This window comes from Chamaea fasciata, unplaced genomic scaffold (assembly GCF_029207755.1).
Source record: "Chamaea fasciata isolate MVZ Bird 193981 ecotype frontalis unplaced genomic scaffold, bChaFas1.0.hap1 SCAF_4, whole genome shotgun sequence".
Taxonomy (NCBI): domain Eukaryota; kingdom Metazoa; phylum Chordata; class Aves; order Passeriformes; family Sylviidae; genus Chamaea; species Chamaea fasciata.
Genome location: NW_027094089.1, coordinates 44,884,028 through 44,905,816, shown reverse-complemented (window position 1 = coordinate 44,905,816; position 21,789 = coordinate 44,884,028). Strand labels below are relative to the sequence as shown.

General features: G+C 41.1%; 1 protein-coding gene across 4 annotated transcripts in view; it reads right to left on the bottom strand.

Moving 5' to 3' along the window:
- The window catches only part of PALM2AKAP2 (PALM2 and AKAP2 fusion), a 308,648-nt gene that overhangs the window by 92,497 nt on the left and 194,362 nt on the right, over positions 1–21,789 (bottom strand). The window contains exon 1 of one of the 4 annotated variants that reach the window (XM_066181418.1): positions 13,635–13,769. The exons of 2 other annotated variants lie outside the window; for them this stretch is intronic. The gene's annotated coding sequence lies outside the window, so the exon portion shown is untranslated. Of the gene's footprint in view, positions 1–4,616; positions 4,663–13,634; positions 13,770–21,789 lie in introns of those variants that run through there. One more of the 4 variants, XM_066181419.1, reaches the window with a different exon arrangement.

Sequence of the window (21,789 nt, the reverse complement as noted above, 5' to 3'; positions counted from 1 at the left end):
CAGTGTAAAAGTCTGAATAAGCAATAAGCAGTATGCTCGATCCTCCAGTGCTGCAATAATAATAGTAAAAAAAAAAAAAAAAAAGAAAAAAAAAAAAAAAAAAAAGAAAAAAAAAAAAAGCTGCAAACCTTTGAAGGCTTCTTTTATCTTCTGGAACTGGCTGGTCCTGCAGACAGGGATACAGCTGACTTTCAAAAGTATAGCCACAAAAGTAAGAGTTAACCTAGGAGGCTGCAGTAAAGGATCTACCCCACATTTTACATCTTTCTGCTCTTTATGCACGGAGGAGAAGGTGACTTGTTTACCTATAGTTAAACCAAGACTTGTAGAAACTTCAGCCTGTCAATCACAACCATTGAAAATGTTTTAGGTTTGAATTTTACTAGAACTAGTATGCAGAGACAAGATAATTTTGTTCTTTACTAGTACTTGTGAGCTCTGTGGAGTTTTCAGTAGCAATGCTGTCTACAGAGCAATGAGCTCTATCTGCTGTCTTTATTCTCTATTTTGTCTACTTTAGATTTTGGGACAGAAATTGTATCTTATAACAGGTTTGTATAATTACTTAAATCCAATTTCCAATCTTAATTAGGGATGTAACGATGAACTATTAATAATATTCAGAGCAGCATTAATCTATCTCTGCTCTTTCACTTGAATGATAACAGGAACTAGAACATCAGGGAAGTAAATTAGAGACAATTTGAGTTTTCAGAGAAATGGCAGACCAAGAGCTTGGGATCTGCATTGCTGCAATAGCTTGTGTCTACGGGAGATCCCATGGAATCAGGAAAAGGTGGGATGGTCGGCCTACTTACAGTCTGATAAAGTAAAATAACAAGCACAGGACATCACAGGACTCATACCATGATGCTGAACAAGCGTTTCAATAAAAGTGACTTCAACACAATCTAAAAGAGGCTAATGTCAAACCCTAGTTTAGGCATCCTCCCTGATAAATAAAAAAAACGGAATATACCCTCCCCCACTACTACCCTGAAAAAGCATTTTCCCACTCCCTCAATGGCAGTCAGGCTGGATCAGAAATGAACTACATGCACCAGGTGTCAGATGCCAAGAATACTTCTCTGGGTTACGAAGTCTCTAATACAAAGTCAATTATTATGCTCAATACATAAGTGCTAGTGACTAACAAAACCAAGTTGTAGTCATGCTCCTCTAAAAAACAAACAACAAAAAAACATGACTGTGTTCTGTGCGGCTTCACTGTTTTCCAGTGCAAATTCATCTATCTGCTGGAATAATTACCAAACTGTTTCAAAGAGAGCGCCATAACAGAGATTTCATTCTCACTGTTAACCTGGGGAATCTGTGAATCTTCAGAAAGGGATTTCTTTTGTGAAAATTAACTGAACTGATTCTGCTTTAAATTAAAATCAAATCAGGAGCTAATTTTTCAATTCTGCATGAAACTGAAACCTTTAGAGTGTCAGTTGTATCTTTAAAAGTTTTCACTAAGATCACACAACCATATCCTGAGGAAAACTAGAGCAACTTTTTCCCTCTCAACAATATCAGTTTACAGCTGAACAACAGAAGGGTGGAGGAGGAAACTCCTTTATTCTCACCTTCCAAAAAAAAGTTCCTTTTCAGCAAGCTTAGTACAATGAGTTTGTGTCATCGTTTGCAGGAAACATCTTACATTTTTTCCTTCTATGCAATGAGTTTAATCACAGAAAGTTGACTTAATTCTATAAAGAAAACAAGGCAAAGGAAAAGCAAAAGCTATGATCACAGAAGAAATCAGAAATCCCACCAATCTCAGTAAAAGAATCCACACAATGCTTACAGAAGATCCAAGCAATGTATAAACAAGACCAGAGCACCACAAGGAAGAAGAAAATAACAGCACATGGGCAGCATTCCCACTTTATGCTGGGGCCAACCGAAATTCATAAATACCTTTTTGTTTGTTTAAAGGTCCTGTGAATAGACTGCTTGGTCTACAGCAACAGTACTGCAACTGGCAAGAACAAGAATTTAAGAGCAAGAATTAAACCTTTACTCTTAGCAATGTCTTCAAGAGGTTTTCTAGATTTTCTTTTGTGAAAAGCTATTTCTGATGCAGCTTCTCCTGGTAATTTCCACTGATGGAGTAGAAGCCAACTGCTGCTTTTCCATGGAAAGGTCTGATCTTTCTTTGAAAGAATCAACAGCAATGAAGTAACACACAGCTGTTTGACAAGGTTATATTCTAGAAGAAAACAAAGGCATGGATGAACTGCGCTTTTTGGCTGTTTCAATCAACCCCTTATAAGCTTGTGTCAAATGGCACCCTGGGGCTTTACTCCCCAAAACCAGGGCACTGCTCCTGGTCTATTCTTTGGAAAGGGGAAGCAGCACTCCAGGAGACCAGTAGTAAGATGTAGCCTTCAAGGTCTCCTCCTGGCTTCCTGTTCTGGAGGACACTTATGCATGCCATATATCTGATGCTGAAAATGTAGATTCAGGAAGAGTATCAGCAAAGTGAAAAGGCTTGCCTGGTAACTGCATTCCAGGAAGGCTTTTGTAAATGTAGACAATACCTTGGGAGCAAAAACATAACTCAGTCAAGCTGCCCAAGGTACAGTGTGAACGGTGAATCAGACTAAAGGACTGTCGTGGTGAGAATGATCAAATCTTTTACTCTGTCACACCACCAGACCTGTGTTAACTCTCCAAAAGTTCAGGCAGTTACGGGCACTCACTGGTGCACAGCTGGCAGGAGAACTCCGTTCAGCTGACAGGGTTCTTCTGGGCACTCCCACCACTACTGTCATACATCATACTCCTTTTTAAATACACAGCTCTCTGTGAGAAAGAAACTGACAGTATCAGTTGAACATTCAGACCCCTTCCCTGAAGAAAATGACTCAACCTTCCTCTCAGCCTCACACAAATCAGTGACCAGATCTGGGAAGGAGTTAGGATATGTACACTTTACTCTTATTTAGGCTGTCAACACCCAGTGCCAGCAAACACTTAAACCCTTCACGTAACACCAAGAGAAGCAAACAAGAAGTAGCCTAAAGGTGGAGGGAGGACATTGGTTGCCCTGCAGAGCAAGAGCCCAGAAATTCGTAAGTGAGACACATTGCAAGGCAACCCAGACTGGGAAACACAAGAATTGCCCCCTCCCACTGAACAAGGGTCTGAGTCAACACCATAGCCCCGGAAATGCTGACTTGCTTGGTCAGTCCCCTGAGCAGAGCTGCCTGCTCCAGAGCAATGATGTTATCCACCATCTCCTTCCCATCACAGAACTCAGGAGAACCAGGGTCATGCCCTGCCACTCCCGGGACAGCTATTTTTTGCTTCTATCCTTTTAACAGCCAAACCAAAGAAACACTGACAACTCTATCACAGACTTCCGGAAGTACTGAGAGAGATTAGTAACGTATTTCTCTGTTATTTGTGTTTGATAGCACAGAGGAAAATCATGGGGTCTTCATCTGTCAATCCATGTTCATTTGCATTAACCGAAAGCTTGGGCCTTGGGTTTGAAGGATTTAGGTTTGGAGGGGGGATAGCATATTTCAGAGCTTTTCAGAAATGGCTATAAGCCTCAGTATCTGAACAAGAAAGGACCCAGAAAAGTAGTTTTTTCAGACTCGTCTGGTCTTTACAATACACTCTGAATCTAAATATTTTTGTTAGTTTTGAACTCTGCAGCCCAGGAAACATTTTAAAACTTAAAAGATTTTTTAAAAAAAATTACAGTTAACAAGCTCAAACTTGTTTTCAGTGAAGCTGCTGTACAGTTAAGTAAAAGAGGATTTTATTAATTCCTGAAAGATGCAGGAGAGAAAAATTTGGTTTTATTCCCTTGCAATATTTTTCCTGTCATCTATCGTAAGATACATATCAAGCCCACATAATCAAAGTACATATGAATTAACTAGAAAATTTCAAATATTGTTCAGCATGAATTAACTGATATCCAGCAACAGAATGTACACACAAAATGTCTTTCACCAAACCAATGCAAATTGTATCACCCAGCATCTAGTCCCACATGTGAAATGCAACAGAGCAGCAGAGGCCTTTATCCATACTGTCCAGCTACTTAAAATGCCTGAGTTCCTGCCTGACTAGGAGGAACCTGAGAAATTTTGTGAGCATGACCCTCCACAATGGAGGTCCATTGTTGCTGGAGCCCACCACCATGTTCTTGAGGAATGAAACCATCAAGTCGCTATAAAATCTTGGCATCATGCCTAGCAAAGTGAAGTTCTCCTGCTGTGAAACTGAGTCCCCTTTTCTTCTTTAAAAAAGTCAGGCACACTATTTCAAACTCACATTTGCCACAATAAAAACTATAAGCCTTTCAGCATCTCCTTTTTTCATTTCTTCCCCTCCCTGTTGCCTCCAAAGTAAATTATTCATTAGATCCGGCAGCTATAAAGATAATTTAAATTGCATGATGCTATCCCAGTGCAGCTGTACTCTGACAGATGACTGATGCCAAAGGGATATTGGGCAAAGCCTGTACATACAGGCCTTTTAAGTATAAAGTCAGTCCCCATCCATAAAATACAACTGTGTCCTGCTGCTTCACTTCTAATAAACTTACAAGTCCTTGCCACTTAATGCACAGCCAAAGAGATGGTAAATACCTGCAGAGGTAACTTGGCATTTTGCTGTTCAGATGTTGACTGTTGACTCTCCCAGTCTGAATGAGCAGTTGCATCTGTGCCTGGAAGATACAAACCCTCAAAAAGAAATTGTGAGCAGTGAACTCTGGCCTGACGTTTCACATTTTCTGCAGAATTGTCAGCACCTGCAATGAGTGGAACACTGAAGAACCAATTCTTCACACAAAACTGAGTGGGACTCAACCTGAGCCCAATCCTGCTGCTCTCCAGAGGTTGTGCACTGTAGCATGAATATTGTCCATGTGTCACAGGCTGACACAGAGGAAAAGATGGCATAGGTTACACTGGTAGAAGCACTTTAGTCTTTAATTATCTCAGATACACTGCATCTGCAGATGAACACTTCTGGCCAACGTAACTTTGCCACAGCTTTAAATGCAATCTTCCTCTCAATTTACTGAATACTGGCGTAAGTAACCTCCTCTCACTCTCTTTCTTTCACACTCACCACCATTTTTAATAGAAACTGAGCAGTTGATGTGAAAAAACGTATGTATACTTTTTTTCTTTTTAGCCTCTGGGTATCTTACCAGCATTTAACATGACAACAGACAGAATCACGCGTTACCATCTGCACCTGCAGGATTCCGGTTCTATTTTCCTTTCTGCAGGAACATATCCCAAAGGCATGGGAAGGGGAATGCTTAGGAATACCATGTATGTGCTCCTTTGCCCCCAAGGACCTACACCCCAGGCAGCTGGTGATCATTTCGTAATATCCCTTTGGAAAGTCCCTTTTTGACAGTTCACTCTGCCAAGAACTGAGGGAGTTGGCTTGATTTCTCCTCAGAAAGTCTGGATAATACAGAGTCTTGGAGCATGCAAGAGAACAGTCCTATCATCCTTTTCTTCCGGAAAGAAAACAGGTTTCTCACAGGACATAGCTTAATACAAACCGTATCCAGCTTGTCACAGCAAAGTCGCATCCCTTATTCAGGCCAGCAAGATACACTGACTTGCCAGAGTCAACAAGAACAGTAGGCAAGGCACACCCAACAGCTGAACTTCTGAGTTTTCCACACATCCCACTAGAACCAAAGAAAAAAGCAATTTTGCTGCTGAACTGTTGCTGCTATACAGATGAAACCCCTGAATACTGGAGGAGTCTGGGGAATTAATGACAGGGAGAACAGCCTAAAAACGTTTTATTGAGAGCAGAAGTTCATTTGATAATGACATCTGACAAAAAGACAAGAGCAAGGAACTTCCTTACTAGAAACATTAATTCTATTGCAGTCTCCTCTTTTCAGCACACTTCATTCTGAAAGACTGAGTTAGTTTGGCTCAGTCACCAAATAATATTTGGAATATTATTTGGAATAATATTCCAAATATTATTTGGAATCCAACTCTACTGCTGACTACCAATACTCAGCCCCAAGAAATAAGCAGAAAATCACTGGAATTAACTGCCACTCAAAGCTAAATTCTGGGGATTCCTGCTTATGTGCTGATCTTATCACAAACTGGCTTCAGGACTGTCTAAATATGCCAGTAGTTGTTGTCAGCTTTCCAGCGACAACTCCAAATGTGATTTTTCTCCCCTAAGGGTGATCCTCTTAGAAATTTCAAAATTACCTGAGCTATCTCTAAGTTTATTAGATGGAAAAAGATTTTTCAAGAAGTTTAAGGGCTTAAAATACATCCCCAAATGCCAAAAATGTCACGTAATTAAAATATATTTTTAATTTGAAGTGAGAACTATTCGCTAGGAGTCTGTCAATACATACTCTGAGCGGCTGTGCTTGGTCACTTCTGTTCTCATTAACCAAGTTGATAAGCACATTTTATATATCAAACTGAGCCTAAACCTGGGCCTTACAAGTATTTCACTCCAGCAAGCCCAACAGGCAACAGGACAGGGTTGTTCAGAGAGCCCATCAAAAATGCTGTTAAAAGGTCTCATTTTCAGAAAGTGAATGGACAGTTCTTCAGTCTATGTTGGTTCCTCCACTAAAGTACATTTTAAATTTTAAAGAACTGCCCAAAAGTGTGGCTGCTCCTCTCCTTCCTCAGAGCTGCTGCTCACCACAGATTCAGGGAGGACTCATATGGATTTGAGAATCAGCGGAAGAACAAGCTTTCATTGGCAATAATGTAAGAGGAAGCTAGTATGTCTCTGACATTTTTAAATTAAACAAAGCCAAGAATTGAAACAGAAGAGTGTAATGAAAGTACATGTTATAACATGGGAAACATTGTGGAGACTGGAACATCAAATGGATGCAGGACAGGCTCAGGCATCTATCAAATCAAAGAACAGCATCTAAAGGCAGCATAGGTTCTTTTGTCCTACTCTTTGGATCTAAGTAATTGGTCAAAATGGTTGGTTTGATTAAGTCAGTTTCCAGTGATACACTGACCAGTGTGACCAGTATTTCCACTGCTTTCACAACACAAAAAAACACAGGATTGTCATAGTTTAACCGCTGTTGTTCTAAACGGTCTTTTCAACCTAAATGAATATATGACTCTATGAAAATACTGAAAATACGCAAGCAAATGGAAAAGTCAGACTACAATTTTGTCTCAATTTATCTTTTTAATGATTGCAACTAGCAGCAGGAGCAATGAACAATGAAGAACTGGATCAGTCTCTGCTCTGCCAAGCCATGCCAGAACGATGCTCCTGCGAACATGCCCTGGTGTGCCCCCATCAGCCACACACTGAAGAGTTGAAACAACATGGTGTTGAGGCCTGAATGTGTCTAAATTCTCATGGCTACATTTCCTACGAAGGCACCTGGTCCTCCAGACCGTCCTTGATATTTTGGTCATAAGTGTGGCATTCCTCTCCTAAGCGTGAGCAAGCTGTGCCAGTAAAACATGCCTTGAAAACACTGGGACAGTCGGAATATCAAACCTTAACACAAGCCACAAGAGTTTGTTCACCTCACATATACATAGTTTAAAAATCAGATTAAATGACTCTGGGTTTATTGATAGTAGTTCCCACACCAGCATGTGGGTTCTCAAGAGCATTTTCAACAAAAGCCTCTTCTTGCGCTCACTCTTGGGGCAGGGTAGCAGCTAATAGAGAACTCTAAAATTGGAAATAAATGACCTATTTCTGAGGAAAGCTGATAGAAAAATATTTAAAGGTTTGAGATTGGCTTCATGCTGTCTTCCTGACAAGGCTACAGGAGTACAGTGATACACTCCTAATAAAATGGAGAGACAAAAAGTCCATACAAACTGACTCACAAACTTTACAAAAAAATCTTTACTTCTCTACTTGTGCAAGCTTTATTAACATATGTACATCTGTTTAATTAGTTTGCCAGTAGAGTTTGGTGCAGGATGCTAATACAGGTGCACATTTCATCTGATTCCTATTTCTGGTCTGTCATTTTCCTGAAACCTGCCCTAGAAGAGCAATTAAAAACTAAAAGGGGGGGAAACTTTTAAAAAGTAAAGCTTTTTCAAAGATGGGTGGAACTCGTTTGTATATTAGTAGTTCTGTTAGTGAATTCTTCTCAACTGGCACTACTAAACTTGCTCCACATTTAATGAGACACAGAAATAGGGCACTCCTAGCACCGTGTACAGATGAAGCTGTATTTTTCCCTGGAGTGTTGGGAAACAAAAGGCTGTTTGTTATTAAGTTCAACTCAAATAATGTTGGTGTCGATGTCCTAGACAATGAGGCATAAGATGCCCACTTGAATTCTTGGGTTTAATGGTTAAAAAATAACATCCCTGTTGTCAAGTATCAGCCCCTGAGAAGAACTGTTAGGAAGCAAGCTGCATATATTCTCAGGTGCATTTGCACCCAGGCCCAGTCAACAATCATACCTACTGTTACTCAGTGATTGATGCCCGTGGTGTTTGTGGCTTTGGTGGTGCTCTTTTATCTGCTTGGTTTTGTTTGCTAGTTTGTTTTGTGGGGGGGTAGGGGTGTCTCTGTGTATGTTTAGGTGAGTATAATCCTAACCTGTCACCAGTTTAAGGGTATTTTAAAATTACCATGAGGGGAGACTTTTTTTTTGCTATTTTGTTAAAGTGGTCAACTTTATTGGCTAGAAGGGGAATAAATGAGATGCATATAAGCCACTCTTCCCTGCCAGTACTATATGTACTACACCCTTAAAAACTTTTCCTAATTATTGAACAAATGATACAAACAGACGTTTCATAAAGCAACACAAGAACATGTAGAATAAGGCTGAGAATCCTTCCCTTCTGAAGTACATATAGTGATGTGACTTTAGTAATTTATACACAGTTTTGTGCTCTTTGTCCCTTTTAAACTCAGAAACACAGGAGAATAGGAAAATTATGATGCCCAGAGCCCCAAAAGAAATCAGTGGAACCAACAGATTCTGGAGAAAAAAATTCCAGAGCTTTGGAGGCATTCTTTTCCCCTGGATTATGATTCATCTCTTTAGTCAATTAGATAAAAGTTGGAAAGAAAATTCCAAAATGAACAGGATACACTTTCATGATTCAGTAGCACATATCAAAGTTTTCCATAGAGCTCGTGCATATCTTTTAAAGCGATATTCCTAACCTTTCTAATGGATGTAGATATGTTGTGAATGATGTGTATCTGATTTATTTTAAATACAATTTTGTTTTTCTCTGTTATTAATGAGAGATTAAATAAATCATCCTCTGCCAGTATAATACCTAGGGAAAGCTCTCACTTTCACACTACATTGCATGTAACTCTCACATTAAGCAATGTAATGCTTGACTCTTGTTACAATACAGTATTTTAATAACATTTCTGAGGAATTATTCTGAAGATGCAGTTCTCCTTTTCCCTGGAAATTCAGTATCTTACCGTCATCAAAGAAACAAAAAGTGAACTCTGAACACTCATTAATTATCAACTTAAATAAAAATGATGTATTTTTAAACTTAGGGATGGCATGATTTACAGTTACAATGGATTAATTAAGCTTATTCACCACCAAAAATAACAACAACAGTATGTGCCGATAATCCAGAATTTTAATATGAAAAAAGTATCCTCTTTTTTGTTAATTCTGTCATAATACCAGAAAAGCCAAGCACCATGAATGTAATTACTTGGGAAACAAGCCTGCAGTAGCACCTGAAATTTCAGTTTCAACATAGTGTGTTTGAGTGAAAATTGTGGAAAAGCCCTGAAGATTGTCCAATGTAAAGAAGAAAAAAGGAGAAACTACAATTCTGTTTGACAGGTGAAAAACTTCAGCTGTACAACTGATAATTCAAACTTGTTTTTCAGGATGGAGTGAGATACACATGGTCTCCTGAAGTTATTGTGTGAAACACATTTTTTAAAGTTTTGTATACATTTCAATACTGAATAACCATGCCTCTTAACTGATGACAGAAAATACTTGAGAGGCCATCTTAGTCAACATCTAGATTCCTTCCATCAACTACAATGACTATGATGACAGGTTACCATTAGGTTTTTAAAAACTCCAAAAATTCCCAATCTGACTCTGTCTTTCCCTTTCAGTGTAATATGGGAATAGTTAATGTTACCAACTACAACTGGACATCTGTCATTTTCACATGGCTGAGATGGAAACTATCCCTAACTGACTTACCACAATAGGAAGACTGCAAGGTTTGCTTCCTCACTGAAGACAGAATCATTTGCCAGGTCCCTCCCCATCAATCTGTACTGCGAAATACATTCTTAGCAGCAGAAGAATCTCAGATAGGAGAGTTCACAGAGTATGGACTTTGCTCAACTTAAATACTAATTTACTAGAGCAATGCACACCAAAGTCCTACAATTAGTTAAGCGCCTAAGACGTAAAGTTTTGGAGATATAGAAGAAAAAGAGCATCACTTTGGCATATGGCTCAAAGAAAACAACATAAATTATAGATATAACTGCATCTGCTGGCATTCATCCAAAAAAGTGCTGCTGCTAGATTTCAAAATTAAACCTAATTATATAGAACTGTACTGAAGTGGTCTAGGTCATCAGTCAATTAAAGAACATCCCTCTATAGGACTAACACAATATTTAGGTAAGACATCATCATCATCAATTAACAGGCAAACTTTTTTTTCCACCATAATTTGAATGCCAAGACTATCCACATCAACTTCAACAGACTCGGTCTTAGTGAGTGGGAGTATTGGAAAAGACTTTTCTTCAATGAATTTTGAGTCCAGAATCTCCTAGGGAACCTTCATGAAGTTTTGGCATTAAAACAAATACAGAAAAAAAATCAGCATAAAAATGGGAGACAAGCAATGAAAATTGTATCAAAATAACAAAGAATTCAAGTTGAACTCCAGACATCCAAGAAACAAGGTGCACAGGACAACAAAGGTCTGCCCCTTCAGCACAGCCTGGTAGGAGAGACAGTTGCCACAGCTTTTCATTTTTTAAAGGGGGGTGGGAGGAAGAAAGAGACCATTTTGGCAGCCTGAACAACCCTCTAACCCACAACCATAAATGCACTCCCATCGGTTGAAGTCAGAACTGCCTGAGAATCAGTATAGCAGCACATCAACAAGAAAAAAAATCACACTGTGAATAGTAACAACAGGGACAGTTCTAGATTTCGCTTTATGTAGCTCCTCTTGCCTTGCTATAAATGGAGTATCAATAGCAGTAGCTAAATCAGCAGGTGTTTCCCATAGCAAAAGTGAATTTTGCAGTTTAGACAAGACAAACCAGGCATGAATCAAATTATCTTATGATCAAAGTATACATCAAAATGCTCAGGATTCTGCTGGCTCTACTTTTCATGCCCTAAGCCATTAGATCCTGTATCATTAACTTAGTCAAAACTCTGGCTGAAGCCAACAGGAGTCTGAAGTAATTTAAAAGGACTGCACACATCCCTTCTTACAGAAGCTGCACATCCACAATGAAGGGAAATAATCATCAGCTGCCACAAGAGCTATTTTTTTACTGGCACTATTACAAGATATCTATAAATATGGCTTAATTTACTTAAGAGCTCACCTGGGACTTGTACTCTTTGGACATCTAAGACAATTAATACAAAAACAAGGTATCAGTCGTCAAAAGCCAATATCTGTATGTAACATTTTAAATTTCTGAAAACTTACTTTGGCAGAGACTACAGCAGGGCAGCTAATGGACTGGCATTCAAACACCAAATGAAGATAAATCGATAAAAACCATTCAATACTGACTGGTCAGATATGCTCGCAATGAAAACACTTAAATGAACACAATTTCAACTATAACTTCTGCTGTGTGCAGAGACATAAGAACTGTGATCTAAAGACAATAACTTGCACTTCTTAGGGAAAAAAGTCACACATTATAACAGATACTGATGTATATATACTTCTTTGGGTTCCTGAGTCTGCTGAGATCAGAAAATGTAATTGTGAAATTGAAATAAATCCCTGCCAGATAGGCAAAACCTCTGCAAAACACACAGCATGAATACAAATTGACATACCAGAGCTATGAGACAATGCTAGAATCAGAGAGTATCATTACAATGTTAAACTGTTAATCACTACTCACTATAAAACAACATGTTTATTTCATTGGTAAAATCAAAGTACAGGAATAAATCCGGGGGGGGGGGGGGGGGGGGAATATGCTCTATCTCTTCTAACAGCAGGCTGGTACTTGTACCTAATGTACATCTTCTGGGACATGACAGGCAATTCATCTTCAGAAAAAAACCTAACTTCAGTAGGATAACTGCTCTTTAAGGCTAATGATTAATGTTATCAGGAACTCAAACACTGGTACATCTGTCGCCCCAACTTTGCCTGCTTTTCAGAGTTTGCATTTTGTTCTCACGCAGCTTCAAGTAAACAAAGTATATTTTTAGAATTTATCTTTTTGTTTACATATTTCTCCTCTGGGAGGAGAAAGGTGACTGATGGTGGTCTTCACCAACGCGATCAAAGAGGTGGCAACCTATGCAGCCAATCTTGTGCCTTCTGAAAGAATTGTATATAAGATGGAGTCAGAAAATTAAAGATAGAACTTTCGTGCTGACCTTCTTTGCTGCCTGCCTCATTCTTTCGTGTCCCCAAGTGTGACATACATCCACAATAGCTGCCGGCCTGCCCACCTCAGTAATAATTTCAGTAACTTTTTTGAAAGAGACACCAGTGTTTCGGAAGTTTACACTGCAGTGGTCCTCAGCAGAGGCCAAATAAAAAAGAAATAAAGTATTTTAAACTCATGAACTCGCTTTGTTGTTACAGAGGAATCTAAAAATAGAAACAGTTGGAACAAAGATATAGGAGATTTTTTCTGTTCAAAAAGGGGAGTCTGGGAAAATCTGAGATCGCCATGAAGAACACACGCTGATTAAAAAATAATTACGTCACAGGTTTCTCAGGATCTTGCTGAACCCCCTCCACACGCCCCCTCCATCCCCACAACCCGACCGTTTCCCAGGCACAGCGGCTGCCCCCATGGAAGGCAGCGGAGACCCCCGGCCGCAGCTGAGGCGGAGGCAGAGCCGCCCCCCAGCCCGCAGACATCGGGGGGAACAGACCCGGCTTTCTGTCCGCGGCCCCCCGCTCCGGCCGGCAGCCCCGGCCGCCCGTGCCTTCCCCGCCCGGGCTGTGCACGCCGGGGCTGCCGCGGGGCTGGCGGGCGCACGGCGCAGGGCTGCCGATGGCAAGGGCAGAAACGTCCCCCTTCAGCATCCTCTCTCTCCTCCTGGCCTCTTCCCTTCCCCCCCGAGCATATGCATTCCCCTTTCCTTTCCTGCTCTCTCTCTCCCTGCAATTCCATATTCTCTCCTTGCTTTTCCCCTGCCCCTCCTCGCACCTCTACTGGCACCCCCTTGCCTCCCCCGCCTCGCCCTGCCTATCCCCTTCTCCCCTCTCCCGCTCGGCACCCGCCGAGGACCAGCTCGCCGGAGCCTCAGCCACCGCCGCCTCCCTTCCCGCCGCACTGGGAGCCGCGCTCACACACACACACACACACACAGAGAGGCAGGCAGACAGACACACAGACAGGCAGGCGGATAGACGCCGCGCGGACACGTGTATCCTTGTGCTCGGAGGTACCTTATCCAAACAGCTCCCGCTCCTCCGGCTCGCAGCGTGCGCTGCCAGCTCCGCGCGCAGCCCCACACGTCGGGTCCCCCTTCCTCCTCCTCTTCCTCTTCCTCCTCCTCTTCCTCCTCCCCCACTTCCCTGCCCGCCCGCCCCCTTGGCCGACGCCGAAAGAGGGGGGCAAAGCTACCGCCCGCCTAGCCTCGTCTCGCCTCGCCTCGCCTCGTCTCGTCTCGTCTCGTCTCGTCCCGTCCCGTCCCGTCCCGTCCCGTCCCGTCCCGCCCCGCCGGGTTCTCAGAAGCGGTCTGCGCGGAGGCTCCGCGACCGCCCCCGCGGACCCCGCCCTGTCGCGCTCGGGTTACCCTCCGCCTGCTGGCCTCTCTTATTACGATGCCCGCGGCAGGCAGTAGGGGCGGGAGCCGGGGGCCGGGGCCCGTCGCCCGTCGCCCGTCGCCCGTCGCCCATCGCCCATCGAGAAGGAAAGGAACACGGTCCCGCGGCTCGCCTCCGGGTAGTGCACAGGGCGGGAGCTTCACTCCGCCGCCAGCTCCGGGGGTTTCCAAGCCGCGGCTATCGGGCTGTTTTCTTTTTGTTTGGTTTTGGTTTGATTTTCTTTATTGGTGTGGTTTGGCAGCTTCTTTTGGCTTTTTGGGGGTTTTTGGTTGTTGTTGTTGTTGTGGGGTTTTTTTTTGTTTGTTCGGTTTTTTGTTTTTTTTTTTTTGGTTGGTTGGTTGGTTGGTTGGTTGGTTGGTTGGGGTTTTTTTGGTGGGTTGTTTTTTGTGGTTTTGTTTTGGTTTTTGTCTTTTAATAGGTAGTACTACTGTCCTAGGCTTCTTCAGTGTTGCCTTGAACCCAAATATGTTTGCAAGGATTCTCACTGATCTGCTATCCTTCCTGTGCAGTAGCTCTGACTTTTATTTTTGGTTTCAATACAAACTTAATTATCCCCTCAGCTCCTGTGCCGGAGATGAGGAACAACTAACTCTTTCTTTGAGCTGGAGATGGGGAACAATTAACCCTCTCTTAGACCTGTTTATGGGTTTGTAGATCTCCACTGTAATCTCTGTACATCATTATATTTCATGGCTGAAGAACTCTGGATTGCTCTCATGGGGACCTTTGTCCACAGACTGTTCTGTACATCTTACCATCCTTGATGCACTCTTGAGCATGACCCTGATCTAATAGATCTAAATTTGAGTTGAGGAAGTACACAGGATTTAAAATGTGATCAAACCACGGGTTCATACAGTGGCACAATGATTTTTTTTTCTTGACAATACATAATGAGGAACTTTTGAGCACAGGAGGTGATGTTTCTATGGCCTGTCATAACGTTGAGATTTTACTCAAGCCAGCTCAGAGCCCACCATTTTTAATGACTGTTTGTCCATGTGTGCCATTTTACATTCACCTAAACTGGATTTCTGATGTTGAACATTCAGCCTCGTAATGTCCAGGTATAATTCTTCACGATTTTTCCTCATATTACTGCCAAATAAATGGATTTTGATGAACTTTGCTATTTGACTCCGTTCCCAGGCAAAGCATTGAACAGCACACATTGCAACACTGACCCTTGCAGAACTCTGCACCATCCAGCAGCTCCCTCCATTGTGAGGACTGGCGACTTATTCGTGTACTTTGAATTTTATCTTCCAAGCATTTACTGAGCTATACCAGGGCTTTCCCTCTTATTGTTTTCTCTGCTTAGTCTTCTTAGAAGTCTTTGTCAAGAACCTTTTAGACACTCAGTCTGATATGGAAATTAGATCACTCTTATCCACGTTTTAGTTGACCTTTTCAGAGACGTCCAAAAGGTTTGTTTAAGGCAGGACATTACAGCAGCAATGTTGACTCTTCTTAGATAGATTGCATTAAGTGTCCTTTCGTTCTAACACAATTAGCATCTCTGTATTTGGACAGTAGAGGCATGAGGTTTGCAAACCTCTAGCTCTCCAGTCTGTGTTGACGTTTAGTGTCACATTTTCCACCCTCCACTCTTCAGTCACCAGTGTTTTACATGGGAGGTTCTATACTGCTATTGGTAATTCAGCTGCTGCATTCTCTGTTGAGAACTCGAGGACACAGATGCTCACACAGAGGCATGATTGCTACCTGAATGCAGTGTGATGATGAAAATGGTTTATAATAAAAGCTAATGGTATAAGGAAACTGAGGCATACTATTTTTAAGTGCAGACCCATAAGCTGGTGCTATTAATGTAAGTAGGAAGCTGTCCTAATAATCAACTACACGTGGCACAACCCTCTTTGCAATTATGTGTGTCTGAAAGCACACGAGTGTGAAAACATAAAAGAGTGTGGTACAGCCCTACCAAGGTCTTTGATCCAGGGAACTGTCTGCCATTCTCCCTACTGGCAGCCATCTTTTCTCTTTTTTAAACTTTGTTGTAAATTCTCTGGACAAATAGAATTTTTAATTCTTTTTTTTTTTTTTTTCTAATGAACATTATTTACTTGCCACCACCATGGGGCACAGGAAAGAGGAAAAGAGATCAGCTCTGAACAGAAGTGTTTCAGCTGCACCATCTAGGAATGTCCCCAGGAATACCTTCAATGCAGCCATCTGCACAAAGACAGGACTCCTGGCCTTTGTCCTTCTAGGATAAGGTGCTAGAACCTCAGTACATCCTCATTCAGCCTAAATGCAGTGAGCAGGCAGGGAGCAAAGGAAAGCTGTACCTGTGCATGGACATGTATTGCTGATCCTGCCCGCTGTCCTGACCTGCAGGCATAAGAGTCTGTACTTCCAGGCCTGGCATGCCATCCAAATAGCAATATGGAGATATGGAGGAAAGAGGAAAAGGAGCATGGGGGTTGCAACCTTTTTGTGTGTTTCACAGGTCTGACCACCCTTTATTTGGTTTTTAGGAACTTCAGCTGCTAGAAACAGAATAAAGCAGTTATTGGAAGGGAGGAAGGGAAATAAATTAGTGGGTTTTGCTTGTGGAAACCTTCAGAACAATGCAGAAAGGTCCCCTCCAGGCCTCAGAATCATAATTAAAATAAGCATTGTCAAGTATCATGCTTTTTAAAGGCCTCAAGTTTTGGAGACTGGTAGTACTGGACTGTGCAGAAAGATCTGTGGAAACCAACAATGTTACACTGCCAAAGGGAGAATTTCAGAGCTCCTCTTCCTGGATTCACACCCCTCTATCTTACTGTTCCAACAATTACCTTCTGTCCCTTTCCTGCTTCCTGGACTCATACAAGATTGAACTGATGCATGTGGCTGCAGCACAGGTTTTCTTCCATTAGGTAAAGCAATATCACAAATGAAACTGATGCAGTTTGTTAGTGCTCTGCAATTTTTTTACAGCATTACAGAGAGCTTCAGGTAGGGGGAAGGAGCAATTAATCTTTCCAGATCGCAGTCTTCCCTTATTTTTACTGTAACATTAAAATAACCTTTACCTAAAAGATCAGTTGGTATTGTCCTAAAAACTCTGAACGGAAGAAGAATATAAAGATAGCTGCATTAACCAAATATTTATCAAGAAAAATAGTTATTTTTAACACTCACATGACAGTTCCTCACTTGTCATTCTATTTCAAGCCTGCTTTATGTGATTGTGAACTGAAAAGGTATTATCCCCAATATCACCTCATTCCTTCTCCAATTACCGCCTAATTTATGTCCCAAGACTGTGCTGAACATGTTGGAAAAATTGACAAAACTAGATCCTGAGGTTAATGTGGAGTCCTGGAGGACATCAAGGAACTGTTACTGTGTATCTGAACTTCTGCTTGCAGGGGATTGCAAAACTGAGGATGTTTTTCTACATCTGCAGCCTCTAGACATGTGAACTGGTGCCACTGAAGTCAGTGGTTAACAGCAGATGCTCAACATCTCTGACAACCAGGCCATATGCTTATGTGAGACCTTGTTATACAAAAAGGCTCTTATTCCTGCTCTTTTTATCTCTGCCGTATAAACTGACCTAGTTTACAATCTGCATCTGTACAGATGTCTGCTCTTCCATGGGCAGAAAAAGGATGGAACCATTGCCAACAAAGACTGCCTGGAGTTAGAAAGGAGAAGAGACACAAGGCGGCTCAGGATGGAGAGATAAAGAGAAGGAAATGAAAGACAAAGATATTTGGAGAAGAGGAGGGAGAAATAGGAAGATAAAAGAGTGAAGCTGTATCAGTATCTGCTGCTCGTTCTTTATCCAGGAGACAGATGAGTTACTCAGAGTTTTTGCTTTGGGACCCTGTTAGTATAGGGGAGCCTGGTTTCAATAAGGCAGATTTTTTTATTATGCAGTGAACCTTCCAATGGAGAATAATTCTAAGACAATACACCTCTTCCTATTAGACATTTTTTCAGGCTCCTGTTTGCACTATTCATGTTCTCTATGAACTCTAAAAGATGCTGAGAGAGCAATGCAGAATAAAGAAAAGAAGGAAGAACTGTGGTAATGATGCTCAATATGCCAGGTGCTTTTATAGAATTTATCAAATGAAATGCAGTCCTGAAAGGTGATGCTTGATATGGTAGCCTCCACACTGAATTCTACTGAATATGAAAAATGAGTTTTGCTTGGGATGCAGATTTTTAAGTGTCTTAGACTAGCTGTCAGAAATTTTGTGATTTGATTAATTTTCCTTTTCTTGTGGTTCTGCTTATTTCTCTATCTGCAGAAAAACATGGAGATGAGCTGGATGAGAGAATGCACCAGCTTGTAATAATGTGTATGAGGTGAAAATGGTACTTCAGTGTATTCTCTGTGCATTTGTAAAGCTAATGAATGCAGAAACCCACCAGTCGGTTAACAGAAGAGCTGTAGGAAGTTTGGAGGTCATATTCATAAATGCTTTATATTCAGTGCAGGGATGAAATGTTGTGAATTACGGAGGCAGGGAGCTGCTGATAGTGAACTGACTGGAGATCTCTTTTCTATTCCTGTCATTGGTGTTGACTTGTGATGTGACTGAAGGCAAGTCATTTTCCCTTATTTGTCTATATGAGTCGATGAGTTTTAGGGTAGGGACTGCCGGTTAGTGGGAGTTGGCAAAATGTAATAGGACTTGAGCTGTGGTTAGGGAGTTCAAATAGAAAAAGTTCATACATAGAATGAACTTAAAAATTCCTTTCTGAAGTTATTCACCTGACAAACAGGCTCATTTACACACATCTATTATATGGTGGAATAGCTTGGCAAGATCTCTATCAGTTACTCACTACATGACTAATCTCATTGGCTTAGATGTGACTCCTTGAGTGAGTAATGTTTTAATATTGGCTCCATAAACTGTCTGAGTCACCATCAGCTTATAAACTACGTGTGCAACCCTTCAAGCACTTACCACACAGTATATTGTGTTTTACTGCAAGCAATTCTGTCACAGGAGTAATACCCAGTAGTAACTGTTTTTGTCATCTACACCCACGTCAAGAACTGTTCTGCAGCTGAAAAACCAGCTAAGTTTCACTGGCATCATGCTCTCTTCGCTTCATGGGAAAGCTGTTTGTTTCCTGACACAAGAAATCCAAAGAAGTATTCAGTACCTGTGATATTATAAGGAAAAAAATCTATTTTATTGCAGCTTTCAGGAATGCCACTGCATAACCAACTCAAAGATCTCCCCCCTTGCAGAAAATGCAGTCATTGCAAATCTGGAGCTGTAAAGTTTCACTTAAAGTTCTTTACAGTCTTGCTGCAGCTAGTGTTTCTGCTTTGATTCCTCCTGCCTTATCTTTGTCTCATTGTACCCCCTTCCACAATAGCCGCTGTTTCTTTCCCCTACTGTGAGCTTTTTGACTCCTTTCAGTCTGCTCCTTTTCCTAAGGGTAGGAAAAAATCCCATTCAGTAGTATCCCTCTTTTATTCTACAAACCCGTCTTTCAAGTCTGCTTCATCAATAACACCAACATAAGGCAGTCCTCAAAGATGTCTTGCCGTCTCCCGTTTGCCTGATTGAGCCCGATCATCCTCAAGCCAGTAAGTGTATCTCTATGTATTTTTCGAATTATTATTTCCACAGGAAGAGCCACATAAATATAGCACCATTTGTTACCACAGCATTACATGTTCTACATTTATATCAACTGGTGGGGCATTATAAACATGGACTACAGTACTTCAACAATTATGTACAGTTGCAAATTGTTCCTGCAACAGAACAGGCATAGCAAAAAGATTTAAAGAGCAGTCATTATTTTAGAAATGGAACCTCTGTAACTCTTCTATACAATACTTGAATAGCATAGTCTCACAAAAAGCATTTGTTTGTGGACTAAAGAGCTTGATCCAAAGCCCAATGGAGACTCTTTCAGTGCATTCAGTAAGCTTTGGATTAAGTCCCTCCTGAGGAACAGATGCAGGCTTTTATTTACTACAGTGGAACAATAAAAACAACAAGACAAAGAATAAAGTTGTCTGCAGAGAATAAAGCAGTGTTGTCCTGGAACAGCTTAAACACATTAGGCTCTATAGTTAAAAGAAAGTACTGTAGAGCTGGTCAAATTGTTTGTGTAGGCAGTTCACAAAAATGTACAGCCCAGAAATGTTTAAGTATCTACACATAAGCACCCATACATAGTGTATTTCACTGATTATTCAACTTTGTAGTATTTACAAAACTTGAGTTATAAATACTACTATAAATTCCAGTAGTTTAAGCAAAGATAACACAGAAGTAATTTGTTGCCATTAATGATCAAAACTGTGATGGAAGAAGGAGCTGGAAGTTTTTTTATGCCATAGCTCTTAGAGGGATCCGAAGTGTTTACTGAGACCTGGACTTCGGACAAGATTTCCTTTAGTCAGTTTATCTCATTCAACATAGTGATTTCTTATCTGACCCCTGATGTTACCCAAATGCAAGCAATAATCGGTGCTGATGTGCAGAGACCTCTCCTGCCCCTGCAGGAAAAACTAGGGCCAGAGTCATCTCAGGAGAAGAGTCTGATGAGGGAGGTAGGCAATTATGGGAAGTACAGGAGAGCGGACTAAAGTAAAAGTGACAGCAAACAAGAGGAACAATTAGCAGAAATTGAGCTTTAGCAGAAACTAAGTGGGGTGGGAACCTGGGAGTTGGAGCAGAGAAAAAATATGAAGAGAATGTAATCAGAGGCTTTTAATAGGCCTGTGTAATCTTGTGAAAAACTCTAGCGATAGAGAAAGAGGGAAAAAAGTTTTTGAAACACCTGCATGGATTTATGTAGAAAGTAGAAATTGGAAAAGAAGCCTGATCAGAATAGATTGCAGTCATAACAAAAAGAGATGTTCATAATGAGTATGTGGAGAGAGACAAGGTGGATTTTGAAAGAACTGAGGAACTGTTAGTGTCTGGGGCAAGAAAGTGTGATGTGCAGAAAAGGGCATTACACAAAACTTCAACCAGGAAAGGAAGAAGAGAATCAAAAGCTGTCAACTAATACTACACTAAGTTACTTCTATAATTATTAAAAATAATGACATTTAAACTTTACCTGCTCATGTTGCAATGTTCCTAGCCTTTTCAGCTGATAAGTAGCAGCCTCCAAAACAGGTTAGTTTTCTTAAATTCTGTACATCAAATTGCTAGGCAAAGCCAACACAGTAGTTACTTCTGTTCTAAACATGAACTAAATGGAGAAAGGCACATTTTGTCATGACATCTTTTCCTGGAACATTACTGCAGATGTGCTCTGACAATAATGAAGAAGAGAAATCATTCTGCCTTTGCTTTTACTCCTACATGGGAACCCTGTCAGCCTCCAGTGACTGAAATCCCTACTACACAGAACATCAAGACCCTCTTCCCATACTCCTAACATTTACCCTTTAAGTTGCTACAGTCTTAGTGAATGGTCCTGCAAATTCTCGATACCTTTCAATCTTTCGAGTTTTGCACATTGAAGTGCTAATCTTCAGCAGTTAAACTGCCTTCTCAACACACTTTACCACGCCCTCGAAAGAAAAAGGCTGGATGCTTATTCCTTCTAGCACTATTGCAAAGGTGTTAAATGCCTTCACCTGGTATGTGTCCTCTACTGGAGAGTGGATGGCAACACTAGAAATGACTGAGAAAACCTGGACTACCTAAAGGTTCTCAGAAAGTCATAGACAAGTGTATAATATTTCAAAGAAGTGGATAATAGTTCCAAAAAAGAAATGATTTGTCTCATGACTAAGAATTATGTTTTTCCCCCCTCA